Raw genomic sequence first — 16,330 nt, 5'->3', positions numbered from 1 at the left:
GTTGAATCCGACATTTTGGTGATAACAAACAACAACTCATTGTATAGAAATGTGCTACCAATCTTTTGTATTTCAGGAATCTACTACAACTCCTACCGCAACCGTCTAAACCCTTCAAGTTATCTACCGGAAGCTTGTCAACCGCCTTTGTCTCTCGACCGGTTGCAGTCACAAGCCTATCGACTGGTTATTCAAACCAGCAGAGGATAAATCTATCTACCGGAAGAATGCCAACTGCTTATCAAGATATCTCAAGACAAGTACTTGTGACAAGACGTTCATTGCAAAATCTTTTATCAAAAGCAGAACCGGCGTATCAGAAGATCTGTTGACTCTTGCATCGAGACAACAGGTTGCACTAAAATGGCAAAAACGCAGAATGGCTACAGATAAAGCATTCGACCGTTTATACCAGTTTTTGGACCCTGGAAGTTGTCTGCATTTAAAGAAGTGTACGATCTTCATGCAGAATCATCAATGCATTTATGAAGCATTAAATGTGCATTCAATGCAGCATCAGAACGTTCAAAAATAAAGACGTTGATGATTGACCTATATAAAGGGAAGATTGCTCAAGAAGTAAAGGGGGGAAGATAAGCAACACGAAAAATCTCAATCAACTCAATCACTTGAATACTATCAGAAGTCCTCATCTGATATACTGAAGCAATACTTGAGCACACTTACAAGATCATTCACTTGCTGCTCAAATAAACCCTCGACTACAGTTTACATATCTGATCTTCAAGGATCATCCTAGGGTTTCCAAGCCTCTCGACCGCTCTGCAGTTTGAGAAGCTCAACCGGACTGTATTCATTATGAAAGAGACTTGAAGCTACTCTGAAAGCTTCCACCAGTCTGATAAGAACTGAGAATCTTATCTGTGTAAATCTAGGAGTTTCGGATTAGGCATTGGATAAGTCCTAAGTCTGAAGTGGGTGTATTGCAAGACGTTGTAATAACCAAAGTCTTCTAGTGAATTCCTTCCTAAGTGGAAGAAGGGGAGACGTAGAAGGATTAAGCCTTCGAACTTCCATAAATCGTCCCTTAGTCTTTACTGCATATTCATCTTATATATTGCTCATACATCATGTTATAACTTGCCTTTGTATCACTAAAACCTCTGAACTATTTCCGCACTATTTAAGTTGTTCAAACCGTTTTAGAAGTTGAGAAAACAGATTAAGGGAACTAAACTTCACTTGATCATTTTGAAAAGAAAGAAAATAAGTTTCAGAGTGTATTCACCCCCCCTCTACCCTCTGAACCGATCCCAACAAGTGGTATCAGAGCGGGTTCCTTTCTCAACTGCTGATCTAAAGTTTTAAAATCATGACTTCTTTCAACAAAATTCCTATGTTTTCTAAAGAAGATTATGATGACTGGAAAATTCGCATGCAGGCACATCTTGCAGCACAGGACGATGAAATGCTATATGTCATAACAGACGGTCCTATCAAAATTATGAAGGTCAACCCAGCTCTAACCGATGGTGCAGGACAAATGATTGAGAAACCAAGAGCTGAGTGGACTACTGAGGACAAAAAGAAGGCAAATCTTGACAATGTGGCCCGGGACATCCTATACAAAACACTGGACAAGAACATGTTCAGCAAAATCAAGTCATGCTCCACAGCAAAGGAGATTTGGGAGAAGCTCACTCAGCTGTGTGAAGGAAATGACCGGACCAAGGAAAACAAGCTCACCATGGCCATTCAAAAATATGACAATGCCAAAATGAAGCCAGGGGAAACCATGGCTGAATTTGATGAACGGTTCAGTAGTATCATTTGTGATCTTATTGCTTTAGAAAAAACTTATACTAACCGTGAAATTGCTGTGAAGGTTATGAGATCTTTGCCCAAAGAATGGGAGATCAAGACAGTGGCCATGAGGGAGTCAAAAGACTTAAGCAAGGTTGAACTGCATGATCTCTTTGCAGATCTCAAAGCCTACGAATTCGAGCTCAACATGAGGACAGAAGATGAACCATCTACCTCTCAACCAACCAAGACCTTAACCTCAACGGTGATGCATCCACCGGTCGAGGAAGCTCCAAAGAGATCAGCTGAGCAAATCAGCAACGAAGCCATGACACTCTTTGTCAAGAAATTTGGTAGATTTATGCGTAAAAACAATTCTAAATTTAAAAATTATCATAAATCGGACCATACAGACGATGGTCCTACTTGTTTTAACTGTGGCAAGCCAGGCCACTTCATTGCAGATTGCACCAAGCCTAAGAGCAATGATCAGAAGCAAGTCTTCGAAAGAAGAAGGGGCAAGGAGGACAAGAGGACGTTTAGAAAAGGAAGAGATAGGGTTCTAGTAGCAGACGAAAGCAAAAGCAAGTGGGCTGAGTCTGACTCTGACAATCCCAATACCAGAAGCTCTTCAGATGACAGCGATGATGAAAAGGTGAAATGCCTTATGGCTGACATCGAAGAAGAAGCTGAGGAGGTATTTGACTTTGGTTCACCTGAATTTACTCACAGTGATCTAGTTACTGCTTTACACGAAATGGCTAATGAATACAAAGCATTATCCAAGGAATTCGAGGAGGTAAAGGCAGAAAGAGCTGACCTAAAAGATAAGTCAAGCGAATCAAGCTGCATGCAGCGAAAAGAGCTTGATGGTCTTAAGGTCAAGCTAAGTCTGCTGGCTACTGAGAATGACACCTTGAAAAGAGTGTTCCAAGCAACTTTGACTGAGAACAAAAAACTACTTGAAACAATTAAGGCTTGGAATAAATCTTCTGTAACCATTGACAAGATTCAAGAAATCCAAAGACCGGCACATGACAAAACCGGTCTAGGGTTTGGAACAAATGCACAGTCTATGGAATCTTGTATTCAGTCAAGCCTGGACAAAGGCAATCTTAACAAAATAAGATTTGTCAGGTCCAGCACGATATATGAACATGATGAGTGCAGCTTTGACAAAAATCAGAAAGTATCTAACGAGCGAAGCTCTAAGCATAGAGGGCTGGGATATGTGGATCCCCAGATCTCTAATCAAAGAGGAACTTGGGTCAAACCAAAACCTAATGAAAGAAGAAAGGGAAACCAATCTAATTTCAAAAGGCCATGGAATGAGTCTAACTACTCTAAGAGAAGATGGTCAAAGGAGAAGCCTTACCAGTACTTTAATTGCAGGCCAGTTCAAAAGAGGTACAGGCTAACTGATAAAGATCAAAAAGGCAAGCAGCACACAACAACCTCACAAGCACACACATTTACTGCTTATCGACCGCACAGATTTCTGGACACACACACGGGCAAACCTGTAAGGGTGTTCCAGGTGTGGGTCCCGAAAGGGCTAATCCGACCTGGACCCTACTAGATATGGGTACCAAAAGTTCTTCACTTTTTGCAGGTACTAAAAGTCCAAACGGGCGAGAAGACCACTTCTATCAAGGACACTACCTGGTACTTAGATAGTGGTTGCTCACGGCACATGACAGGGAATCCAGAACTTCTAACAGAAGTTGTGCTGTGCAAAGGACCAAAGATCAGCTTTGAAGACAACTCCAAAGGTAAAACCGTGGGTAAGGGTAAGATTATCCATGGTAACATCATTATTAAAGATGTGTTGCTTGTTGACAAACTGTGCTATAATTTGATAAGTATTAGTCAACTATGTGACAATGATCATTCGGTCGAGTTTCACAAACACACTTGCATCATCAAAAATGACAAAGGTGAGACTCTTATGACCGGTGTAAGAGACCTAAACACCTACAAGGTAAACTGGTCTTGCTCACATATTTCTTCACCTACTTGTCTTACTGCTCATCATGATAAACATTGGTTGTGGCATAAGCGGTTAAATCATCTAAATTTTAAGTCCATTTCTAACTTGAGGAAACATGATTTGGTTTCTGGTCTGCCTGAAGGAGATTTTATAAAAGACAAAGTTTGTCCTGCTTGTCAACTAGGAAAGCAGGTGAGAGCAACCTTTAAAAATAAAGGGTGTATGTCTTCTTCCAAATGCTTAGATTTACTTCACATGGACCTATTTGGTCCTATACCAGTAAGAAGCATATGGGGAATGAGATATGCTCTTGTTGTTTTAGATGACTTTTCTCGATTTACTTGGGTCATCTTTTTCTCTTCAAAAGATCAAACTGCACCTCACCTGATTAAGCTTTTTAAACGCTTGCAAAATGAACAATCTACGGTGATAGATAGAATCAGGAGTGATAGAGGGACTGAATTTTTAAACACCGCTCTTATGACTTATCTAGATGATCAGGGAATCAAGCATGAGTTGTCAGCTGCTAGATCCCCACAGCAAAATGGGGTGGCTGAAAGAAGGAACCGTACTTTAAAAGAAGCAGCCAGAACTATGATTGCTGATTCAAATGTTTCTCAAAGGCTTTGGGCAGAAGCAGTTAACACAGCTTGCTATACTCAAAACAGATCTATGATTAATAAAAGATTTAACAAAACTCCATATGAGATCTGGAATGGAACAAAACCTGATATTTTATACTTCAAAATTTTTGGGTGCAAATGCTTTATCCACAAAAATGGCAAAAATCATTTGACAGCCTTCGATGCCAAAGTAGACGAAGGAACTTTTATTGGTTACTCAGCCGTTAGCAGAGCTTATCGAGTGTTCAATCAAAGATCACTAACGGTCGAGGAAACCATTCATGTTGTTTTTGATGAATCTATTCTTTGTACAGAACAAACTCAAGGGAGCATAAATGATCTGAGTCATAGACTGGAAAACACAAATCTACAGGAAGAGAGTGACAGTGATCCATATCCTCCAAAGAAGAATGATCCAGTTCCCTCTACCATGTGTGATCAAACAAGGCCAGAAGAGGATCCACCGGTTGATAAAGATCCTCTTGCCAATGATGATCCAGTAAACGAGGACGTTCGTCAACCAATTGATGACAATCCTTTAGGGAATTATTTTAGGTGGAACAAAGATCATCCACCTGGGTTGGTCATAGGTGACCCTTCTGCTCCTCGAAAAACACGTGGTCAAATGATTAATGAATTCTTGCATGCATCTTTCATATCTCAGGTAGAGCCCAAGAAGATAGATGAAGCTCTATCAGATGCCAGCTGGATTGAAGCTATGCAAGAAGAGTTGAATCAATTAACCCGCAACAATGTTTGGCATCTAGTTCCTCGACCGGAAAATCAAAATGTGATTGGAACTAGATGGGTGTTTCGTAACAAGCTCGATGAACATGGCACTGTTGTGCGTAACAAAGCTCGACTTGTTGCACAAGGATTCAGACAAGAAGAAGGCATAGACTTTGAGGAATCCTTCGCGCCAGTTGCAAGACTAGAAGCAATCCGCATCTTTCTTGCCTATGCAGCTTTCAAGGACTTTAAAGTTTATCAAATGGATGTCAAGTCTGCATTCCTCAATGGTCTACTTCAAGAAGAGGTGTACGTTGAACAACCACCGGGTTTTGTCAATCCTACTCATCCTCAATATATCTATAAACTTGACAAAGCCCTCTATGGATTAAAACAAGCACCGCGTGCATGGTATGATACATTACTAAAATTTTTACTGGAACATGATTTCCAAATTGGAACGATCGATAAGACCTTGTTTAAATTTGTAAAAGGTGATCATGTGTTACTAGTACAAATTTATGTTGATGACATTATATTTGGGTCAACTAACCCCAAGTTGTGCTCAAAGTTCTCTAAGATGATGCAAGAGAAATTTGAAATGAGCATGATGGGCGAGCTCAATTTCTTTCTTGGATTGCAAGTGAAGCAACTTGAAACTGGAATATTTATCAATCAATCCAAGTATGCCAAGGAATTGGTAAAGAAGTTTGGAATGGAACAGTGCTCAACTGTATCTACCCCCATGAGTACATCAATCAAGCTTGATAAAGATGAAGGGGGAATCCCGGTCGAGGTAACAATGTATCGAGGCCTTATTGGCTCATTGCTTTATTTGACTGCCAGTCGACCGGATATCATGTATTCAGTTTGTTTATGTGCTAGATTTCAAGCAGCACCTAAGCAATCTCATTTCATTGCCGCCAAACGAATAATTAAATATATTAAAGGAACTACTAATGTGGGTCTTTGGTATCCCAAAGATTCAAATCTTAATCTTATTGGCTATTCAGATGCAGATTATGCAGGTTGTAGAATTGATCGCAAAAGTACAAGTGGCACATGTCAATTCCTTGGAGATAGACTAATTTCGTGGTCAAGTAAGAAGCAGACATCAATTGCTACCTCGACCGCTGAAGCAGAATACCTTGCTGCTGGCAGCTGTTGTGCTCAAATACTCTGGATTCAACAGCAGCTTAATGATTATGGAATCCGGTCGAGTGAAGCTCCAATCTACTGTGACAATACAAGTGCCATAACCATCACTCACAATCCAGTGATGCACTCTAGGACAAAGCACATTGATGTTAGGCATCACTTTATCCGAGATCATGTCTTAAAGAAGGAAATCAGGCTGGAATACATCTCTACCGATCAGCAAGCAGCAGACATATTCACCAAGCCTTTACCGGACGCTAAGTTTTCATATTTTCGAAATATTCTTGGCTTAGTAGATCCAAGTTAGTATGCATGTTTTTAGGGGGAATGATTGCTAGTATAACGTTAATAGCTTAGCTGTTATATTGCCATAAATGTTGGCATTTCATCCGCCTTTAGCTAGTCTCTGACAGGCTCCGTACTAGCAGCTTTGTGCTTTGAACCAAATGACATTAATTGGGCGCGGTGATTATACTTTTCAAAACTTTTTGAATTTCAAAAATACTTTTCATGACGTCACCCTATGGCCCATAGGTTCCTATATATACTTCTTTACACTCGTATATCAACCTTTCACCGTTGCTAAAGCTTTCATATTGCATTAAAAGTTCTATCGTATTACTATCAAGCTTTTGCTTACTCTCCGCTCGAGTTCTTATCTACAGCTATCATGTCGATCCAAAAGACTTGCCTTGCAATCAACTTTGATTCCGTTATTGAGGTAAACAATGCAGGAATCACTGAGGTCTTCACCATGCTTGAAGCCTCTGGACTGAAGAAGTTTTTGGGAAGCAGCGCCATCTGCGATCTGCCTGTCTTGAAGGAGTTCTTTGCAACCGCTCAAATCGAGCATGGGACTGTCAAATGCTTGATCCGGACAGAGTCCTACTCCTTCAATCAAAAGTTCTTCGCCAGCACATTTGATCTGCCCTCCAGGGGTTTGACAAAATGCGCGGATCTTCCCGATGGTAACTGCTCATACTGGTTGAAGGAATTCTCAACCACTGATGCTCCGATCAAACTGCCGGCTCAGAAGACATCTCTTAAAGCTCCATTCAGGCTATTGACCAACATCGTGGCCAAGAATCTTCTTGCCAAGGCTGGATCATACGACAAGGTGACGATGGAGAAATTCCAATACATGGCTTGTATCGCCTCCAAAATCAACATCAACTGGTCAGACATATTGTTCACTACTTTATGTGAAATAATCAGGGGAAAAGGGCAATCCGAGGGATTTGCTCTGCAAATTTGCCATATCTTGAGCGTCCTTGGAGTAGACTTCTCCAAGACTGAGCCTCTGCATCCCACCAAATGGCTCAACAAGTCTACAATCTTCAAGTTTCTGAACAAGAAAGAGGTTGCGGTCGACACTCTGCCTTCAACCGCAAGTGTTGTTGCTGTCACTCAACCGCTTTCAACAGTCCCGGTAGCGGCCAAACCAGCCCATACCAAGAAATCTGCCAAGCGTCAACTTATCATAGAGTCTGACTCTGAAGAAGAATCACGTGAGAACATTCCACTGATTCAAGCTTTCAGCAAGTCATCTCCTTCTGTCTCCAAAACAGCTGTGCCATCCACGCCTGCAGGCGAGAAGAAGAGGCAGCACAAGAAGTTAAAGTCCCTTTCTGGACTTCCTCCTACCGTTCCAACACCAATTCTGCCAACGGTCGAGACTACTACCACTACTGCTACTACTGCTCCACGTCCTACCAAGGGTGTGATAATCAGGGAAGGTGCCTCATCAACTCCAAAGGTCACTCTCGCTGATCCCAAGGACAAAGGGAAAGGTGTGATGATCTACTCACCTAAGGCTCAACCAGCAGCTACTGTAGAGCTCAACTTGATTATCTCTCACGTTCTCCGCACTGTCAAGCGTCACCTACAGCGCTTTGACAGATGGCATCATTCCCGTACTCACCTGACGCTTGCTCAAATATTTTCTAAGTGGAAAGCTCTGAACGTTATTGAGCAGAAGATGCTTCTCTTTGCTGACACTGAAGACATCGTGGAGGCTCTGGGAAGAAGACAACTCATCGAATTGAAGCTTCGGGGAAGCCTGTTATCTCTGTTGATTAATGAGCGTGTCAAGAACTTCAAATCCAAGAGTCCTACCGCCGCCGATGACTTTGTGATTTTGACTGGACTACAGAATAGTCTACGTCAAATCACTCAACTACTTCAGCACTTCCAAGCTCTTAACAACGTAAAGACGACAGCTTCAGCAGCTTGTTTACAGGCTTATGGACTGGAAGCACAGGTGATGATGAAGACTTTTCTTACCCAAGATCAGGGTGAAGAAGACGTCTCTGCTATTACTCTTTCAGATGGGATTCTGACCGGTCTCATCACTGCTGACCTGTTTCAGTCATCCGCTCTAGGATCGATTGTGGGAGCATCTTCATCGGTCGACCCCGCCTCAACCGCAGTCCAAGCAGTAATTCAACCAGAAGCAGCTGTGACTGCTCACTCATCTCCAGCGGCGACCGCTCACACCTCTTCCAGTCGTCTACAAGATTCTTTCGAAGTGCTTGAACAAGAAATTCCTGTCACCTCTGTGACAGAGTCTCCTTGCAGCAGTGAAGCAGTAGTGCCCCCAACAGAGATACAAAGCACTATTGTATCACTTGCACCTCCAGAACAGCCAGTGACTGATGCTGACCCAGCACTTCAACCGTCTCCAGCTACTGAAAAGTTTGTGGAAGATCTCCTAATGGATGAACCGAGTGCTGATCCTGCTACTCCACCAACCATCTTGGCTGCAGTCGAGACCCCTACATCTCCAACTGTACCACTACTGGAAGGTCCATCAGCTAGCTCACCAGCCAGATCACCAGCACCACATCATCTTGAGTCTGGCCCGGTTTCACCAAGGAATGACACACAGAGTCAAATGCTTCAGACTGATGACTCATTAATTGAAGCCATGGCAGCAGCTCTGGATCACACTTTGATAAATAGGTTTCATGAGCTCATGCAAACAGTTCGATCCTTTTCTCAAGACACCACAAACACATCCTCATGGGTTGACAATTCACGCCAGACGATGATTCGGCATTTTGAGACCGTGTCTCGAGACCTTGCTCATCTGTCCAAAGAGATCACTGCCCATCAGCACTCAAATCAAAACGCTCTCTACCGTCTCCGAACAAGTTGTCAGATCCGAAAACCGCCTTCATAGGCAGTTGAATGATCGGATGGACACTATGCAAGCTACTCTACTTGCTCAACTAGATGCAAAAATTGATACTATGCAAGCCTGCCTTGGCACTCAACTCACTGAGATCATCCTTCGACTCAACCAAGGTGATGCCAAAAAGGGGGAAGAAGAGCAACGAAGAGCAGCAGAGGCAAGAAGACGTGAAGAAGAATCCAGAAGAAAGGAAGAAGCTGACAGAAGAAGAAGAGAAGGCGATAGGTCAGGAGGAGCCAGTTGGTTCAAAAGATGAACAACTTGTCTCTTTTTTACTTATCGCAGCTGTATCTCATTTTGTTTTTCTTCAGTAGGTGTAATAAGAATTCTTATTGTAATTAATGAAATTCATTCTCTCAATGAAGTTCATTTTAATGCTTTCATATTGTTTTTGGAGCTCTTAAGTTTTGTCATCACCAAAAAGGGGGAAATTGTTGAATCCGACATTTTGGTGATAACAAACAACAATTCATTGTATAGGAATGTGCTACCAATCTTTTGTATTTCAGGAATCTACTACAACTCCTACCGCAACCATCTAAACCCTTCAAGTTATCTACCGGAAGCTTGTCAACCGCCTTTGTCTCTCAACCGGTTGCAGTCACAAGCCTATCGACTGGTTATTCAAACCAGCAGAGGATAAATCTATCTACCGGAAGAATGCCAACTGCTTATCAAGATATCTCAAGACAAGTACTTGTGACAAGACGTTCATTGCAAAATCTTTTATCAAAAGCAGAACTGGCGTATCAGAAGATCTGTTGACTCTTGCATCGAGACAACAGGTTGCACTAAAATGGCAAAAACGCAGAATGGCTACAGATAAAGCATTCGACCGTTTATACCAGTTTTTGGACCCTGAAAGTTGTCTGCATTTAAAGAAGTGTACGATCTTCATGCAGAATCATCAATGCATTTATGAAGCATTAAATGTGCATTCAATGCAGCATCAGAACGTTCAAAAATAAAGACGTTGATGATTGACCTATATAAAGGGAAGATTGCTCAAGAAGTAAAGGGGGGAAGATAAGCAACACGAAAAATCTCAATCAACTCAATCACTTGAATACTATCAGAAGTCCTCATCTGATATACTGAAGCAATACTTGAGCACACTTACAAGATCATTCACTTGCTGCTCAAATAAACCCTCGCCTACAGTTTACATATCTGATCTTCAAGGATCATCCTAGGGTTTCCAAGCCTCTCGACCGCTCTGCAGTTTGAGAAGCTCAACCGGACTGTATTCATTATTAAAGAGACTTGAAGCTACTCTGAAAGCTTCCACCAGTCTGATAAGAACTGAGAATCTTATCTGTGTAAATCTAGGAGTTTCGGATTAGGCATTGGATAAGTCCTAAGTCTGAAGTGGGTGTATTGCAAGACGTTGTAATAACCAAAGTCTTCTAGTGAATTCCTTCCTAAGTGGAAGAAGGGGAGACGTAGAAGGATTAAGCCTTCGAACTTCCATAAATCGTCCCTTAGTCTTTACTGCATATTCATCTTATATATTGCTCATACATCATGTTATAACTTGCCTTTGCATCACTAAAACCTCTGAACTATTTCCGCACTATTTAAGTTGTTCAAATCGTTTTAGAAGTTGAGAAAACAGATTGAGTGAACTAAACTTCACTTGATCATTTTGAAAAGAAAGAAAATAAGTTTCAGAGTGTATTCACCCCCCCTCTACCCTCTGAACCGATCCCAACAAGTTCATATACCAATTTGACATTTTATCAATGGTTTGTGTATCAAAATGAATATTACTCTATTCTAAAATCTAATATATGTGCAACATATGACTTATTTTAATTAGGGTTGGCAGAATTGACAAAATTCCCGACCCTTCTCGATTCTCAACTCGTTCTCGTTCCGAATTTTTTTTGCCCTGAATTTTTCCCGACCCGATCAATTTTGGAATCGAGATCAACAACTCTACCCGAGGGGATTCACGACCCGACCCGAATATATTAATAATATTTATTAATTGTGTATTTTTTATTAAAAAGATAGAAATATTTTTTTATAATTATCTATCAAATAATTATTTTTTGATATTTATATTTATCTGTTTTAATATTAATGTTGATTTATAAATTTTTATTTTTTTAATTATTTTGAATAATTATATGTCTTTATTGTATTAACCAAGTAGTTGTTTTAGTTTATTTGTAATATATTAAGCAGATGTTTTAGTTTTTAATGGTTATATACAAAGAAATTTTAATTTATTTGTAATTTACTAAGAATTGTTTGAGTTTCTTCATAGATTTTTTTTAAAAAAATATTTTCGTAGAATTTTTTTAAAAAAAAATTTCGGGATTACTCTTTTCCTACCCGACAGGATCCCGAATGTTCGGGATCAGGTCCCGACACTTCTCGGGTATGAAATCGGGAGAAAAAAGGAATCTTAATTCTTATCAGGACGGAAATCGGGTAAGAGAGTTACGGGACAGGTCTCGACCCGACCCAAAAAATTTTTAATGAAAAGAAGAGAAGAGCTTCCTAAAAGCTCTCATAAATACTACCTTATTCTTATTGGTCCGCAGAAATTTAGCTCGACAAACCTTTACTAGCTCAATTATGTGAATGAATGGCAAGTGAGAACGACGTTTCATGCTCTGACTTTTAACCTATATATTGAGGTCGGAAGTGATCCTGAGTAGTCTAAACACGTATTAATTGAAAAATACTACATGTACACGGAAAATTATGCATTGGGTTGTACATAGCACTTTAAATTACATAATTATCCTTGATGTATTTTTGAAAGAGTTTTTTCAAATAAAGTGAATAGATAATTTTGTGATTTCAAGTATAACTCAACGAGTAATCCTCTGTGTATATTCAACATGACTCATATTATCATGTGATTAATTTGGGACATGACAAAAATTATTGCATTAAACGCAGCGCAAGTTTATGTTGTCCCTATAATTTTCAATTCCAACTCTTTTTTTGGTGAACTCTTTATGGAAACACGTGTTCAAGTATAACTCAACGAGTAATCCTCTGTGCACCATCGAGAATGAAGCTTTAAAAATGGATTGTAGAAAATTTTAAGGGCTATAGAGAAAGTGAATCTGTGATGAGTGTTGATTATGTTACATAAAACCTATAGCGAGTCCAACCTTTGCTAATTTCCAAAGAGAGTTAAATGCTCAATGCTAATCAAAATTGATTAGTTTTGTTATTATAAAGTTCTTCCATATATATTTTGAAGTATGGAAAAAAATATTTTTAGAATTGATTTCTTTTTGAAAATCTCAATCTGCGGAGATATTCCAAAATGTCCATGTTGACCATGAGTAGTCCTCTCAAAATATAAAAAAGAACAAATAATAGTTAGAAATGAAAAAATACTCTTCATTGTTGGAGTCGTGCACGTGCGCAACAGGCACCAGATAAGCTTGTTAAAGTTTTCAATTTACAAAATTATTTGACAATAACAAAACAACAAGTATTATGGTATTTGATTCAATTAGCGTTTACAGTTTAGCCACATATGAAAAATAATATTTGTTCTTATGAATATGCTTTATAGCAAGAATACGTAGTTACGGTTCATTCTCATTGCAATTTGGAGTTTGTAGTTTTCTCTGAGGTCTGGTTTGGCCAAATCCACCATGTCTTGTTTCAAGCTTATGAGCAAAAGAAAATAACGCTTTTAATGAGAAAACAACATAGAAATAAGACTCAAGGTCGAAACCCTTATCCATTCTCCATGGGATTTGCCATGCCTCTCCACAACATGCTGGAGCGAATCGAGTAGATACAATAGTAGGCCATACGAGCATATTACATCATCTACATGTTTGTTATATTCACAATGATAGTTTATAAGTATAGATAATTGAATTAATAGTCAAATTATTAATGGTACATACCAATTGTTTATCGACGCAGTGCTGAATATATATTCTCAATTGCTCTCGCAATCTCCACTAGAAGTGGTCTCTGAGAATGAAGTTTTAAAACTGGATTGTAGAAAATTTCAAGGGCTATAGAGGAACGAATTTGTGATGATGGATTCTAGTTGCTTGATGGACACAAGATTTAAAATCTTGTATATAAAATTACACATTCTAAAAGTATTTTGAAGATATTTGATATTTCCACAAAAAAAACAAGAAAACGTATCCAAGCATGTTTAAAGAAATAACATTTACCATATCATTTGATTTAAACCAAGTTGTCACGGACTTAGCTCTTCTAAGGTCACGTACTGCATTTGCTCCTTAACTTCTGCGAGTACTAGTAAAACAGTCTTTAGCGCGAGTGTGTACGCAAGTGTTTAAGTAAGAACATAAAGGAGCTTGGAGAATGCTTTGTATTATTTTCCAACTTAGTTAATTACAAATGATGGATCCACATTTTTATAGTAGTGACTTCCTATAATGAATGATTGTGATCTATTTGATTGGACGATGAAGATTATCTCCCCAGAAGTTTCTAGCATCTACACAAATCTAGATAATTCTCTCTACATGATTCTATACAAGTCTATATATAGAAAGTGCATTCTAGAGTGCTTTATAGAAGTCTAGAGCGTGAATAATCTAGAGAGTTCTAGAATATTGCAAAATCTACATTGCACCATGCTTTAGATATTTTGAAATGCACATGAAGGTGTCGGTTCGTGACAAAGTGCTTACATGATTCTTAAAGAACAAATAAGAAGTTCTTATAATTATATATATTTTTATTTTAAGCATATGTTCAAAGTAATCCTGTTTTGATAGAATTAAATTAATGAATGTTGGTTATGTTGGATTGATGAATTAATAGCCGCACATATTAATAGTTCAAAAATAGGAAACATAAAACCTATCGCGAGTCCAGCCTTTTCTAACTGTCAAAGAAAGTTAAATGATCAATGCTAATGGAAATTGATTGGTTTTGTTATTATAAATTTATTTCTAGTATATTTTGAAATATGGAAAAAAAATTGTAGATTTGATTCCTTTATGAAAATCTCCATCTACGACTACGGAGATATTCCAAAATGTCCATGTTGACCATTAGTCCAATCAAAATAGAAAAAGAATAAATATAGTTAGAAATGAAAAATGCTCTTCATTTTTGGATTCGTGCAAGTGTGTAACAGGCACCAAATAAGCTTGTTAAAGTTCTCACTTTACAAACTTATTTGGTCATAACAAAACAACAAGTATTATGCATATCTGATTCAATTAGCATTTACAGTTTAATCACATATGAAAAATAATATTTTTTTGTATGAATATGATTTATAGGAATCATACGTAGTTATGACTCATTCTATTTGCAATTCGAAGCTTATAATTTGCTCTTTGGTCTGGTCTGGTCTGGCCAAATCCACCATGTCTTGTTTCAAGCTTATGAGCAAAATAAAATAACGCTTTCAATGAGAAAACAACAAAGAAATAAAACTTAAGGTCAAAGCAAACTTCCCTTATCCATTCCCCCTGGGCCTTGGCATGCCTCTCCACCGCATGCTAGAGCGAATCGAGTAGATACAATAATAGACCGTATGAGCATAGTACATCATCTAATTGTTTGTTATATTCACAATGATAATTTATAAGTATAAATAATTGAATTAATAGTCAAATTATTAATTACCCATACCAATTGTTGATCAACTCAATGCTGAATAGAAATGCTCAATTGCTTTCGCAATCTCCACTAGAAGTAGTCTCCTCCTTTGGGATGACAATGGGGCAGGGCGGGGACGGGTTTGTCGTCCCTATTCCCGTCCCCGAAATTAAAACTCATCCTCGTCCCATCCCTGTTACGGAGATAGAAATGGGGCAAGGATGGGGTGAATTCTCGAACCCGTGGGGATTAAATCCTCGAACTCATCCCCGTCCCCACCATGCTCGAAATATTAAATTTATTCTTAAAAATAAAAAAAATAAATTATAACAAAATACTAATATTATATTAAAATTAAAAACCAATTCATGCAGTGAAAGTACAATTGTTGCAAATATTAAAATCAAATAACATACATAATAGCACAAACACTAATATTATCGAAGAAAATGAGATTTGGTTATTAGGTTTTCAGTATACACATGAAATGAAAGTCTATATTTTAAATTTAATTAAATTTATTATTATTAATATTAATTTATTAATTTATTATTATTATCGGGTCTATCGGGGCGGGTTCGGGACTGGGGATAGCATCCTCGTACCCGCCCAGTCCGCTGTGGGGATTTTAAAAAATCATTGAATCCGAACCCAAACCGGATAACACCCCTCCAAACCCGTCCCGTTTCGGGTTTTTCCCGCGGGTACTCGAACCCACGGGGAAAATTGTCATCCTTAATTTCATTCTCCGAGATCTGGAATCCTAATAAAATCGAATAACCAAAAAAATAGCATTTCAATTATCGTATTTAGTGTGCATATCATGCATTGAATAAAGAAGTTCTTGAACTGATAAAGCTAATTTATTTACGTGTTCGAAGGATATGAACATAGAGATAAAAATGGGGTGGGGAGGGGACGGGGATGCCTTCTCTATTCCCGTCCCCGAATACAAAACTTGTCCCCATATCCGTCTCATTCTCCGTTATTTTCAATCGATGATTCCTCATTTCCATAGCCGTTGGGACTTAATATTCATCCTCGTTTCCATACCCAAATATTTATATATAAATATATAAATATATATGTTTTTAGTTTTATTTTTATATATTATATTAGTCAATTTTATTGTAAAATACATAAAAAAAATTTGGTGTAAAATATTTTGATTTCAAAATTAAAATTTAATATTAATCACAATATCTTGAATAAAAAATATTTCTATCAATCAGGATTAGTTTTTAAATAAATGAAAATTTTTCTTCTAAAATAAAATATTATATATCAAAATTT

This window comes from Henckelia pumila, chromosome 4 (assembly GCF_033568475.1).
Source record: "Henckelia pumila isolate YLH828 chromosome 4, ASM3356847v2, whole genome shotgun sequence".
Lineage (NCBI taxonomy): Eukaryota > Viridiplantae > Streptophyta > Magnoliopsida > Lamiales > Gesneriaceae > Henckelia > Henckelia pumila.
Note: the sequence above shows the minus strand (reverse complement) of the source record.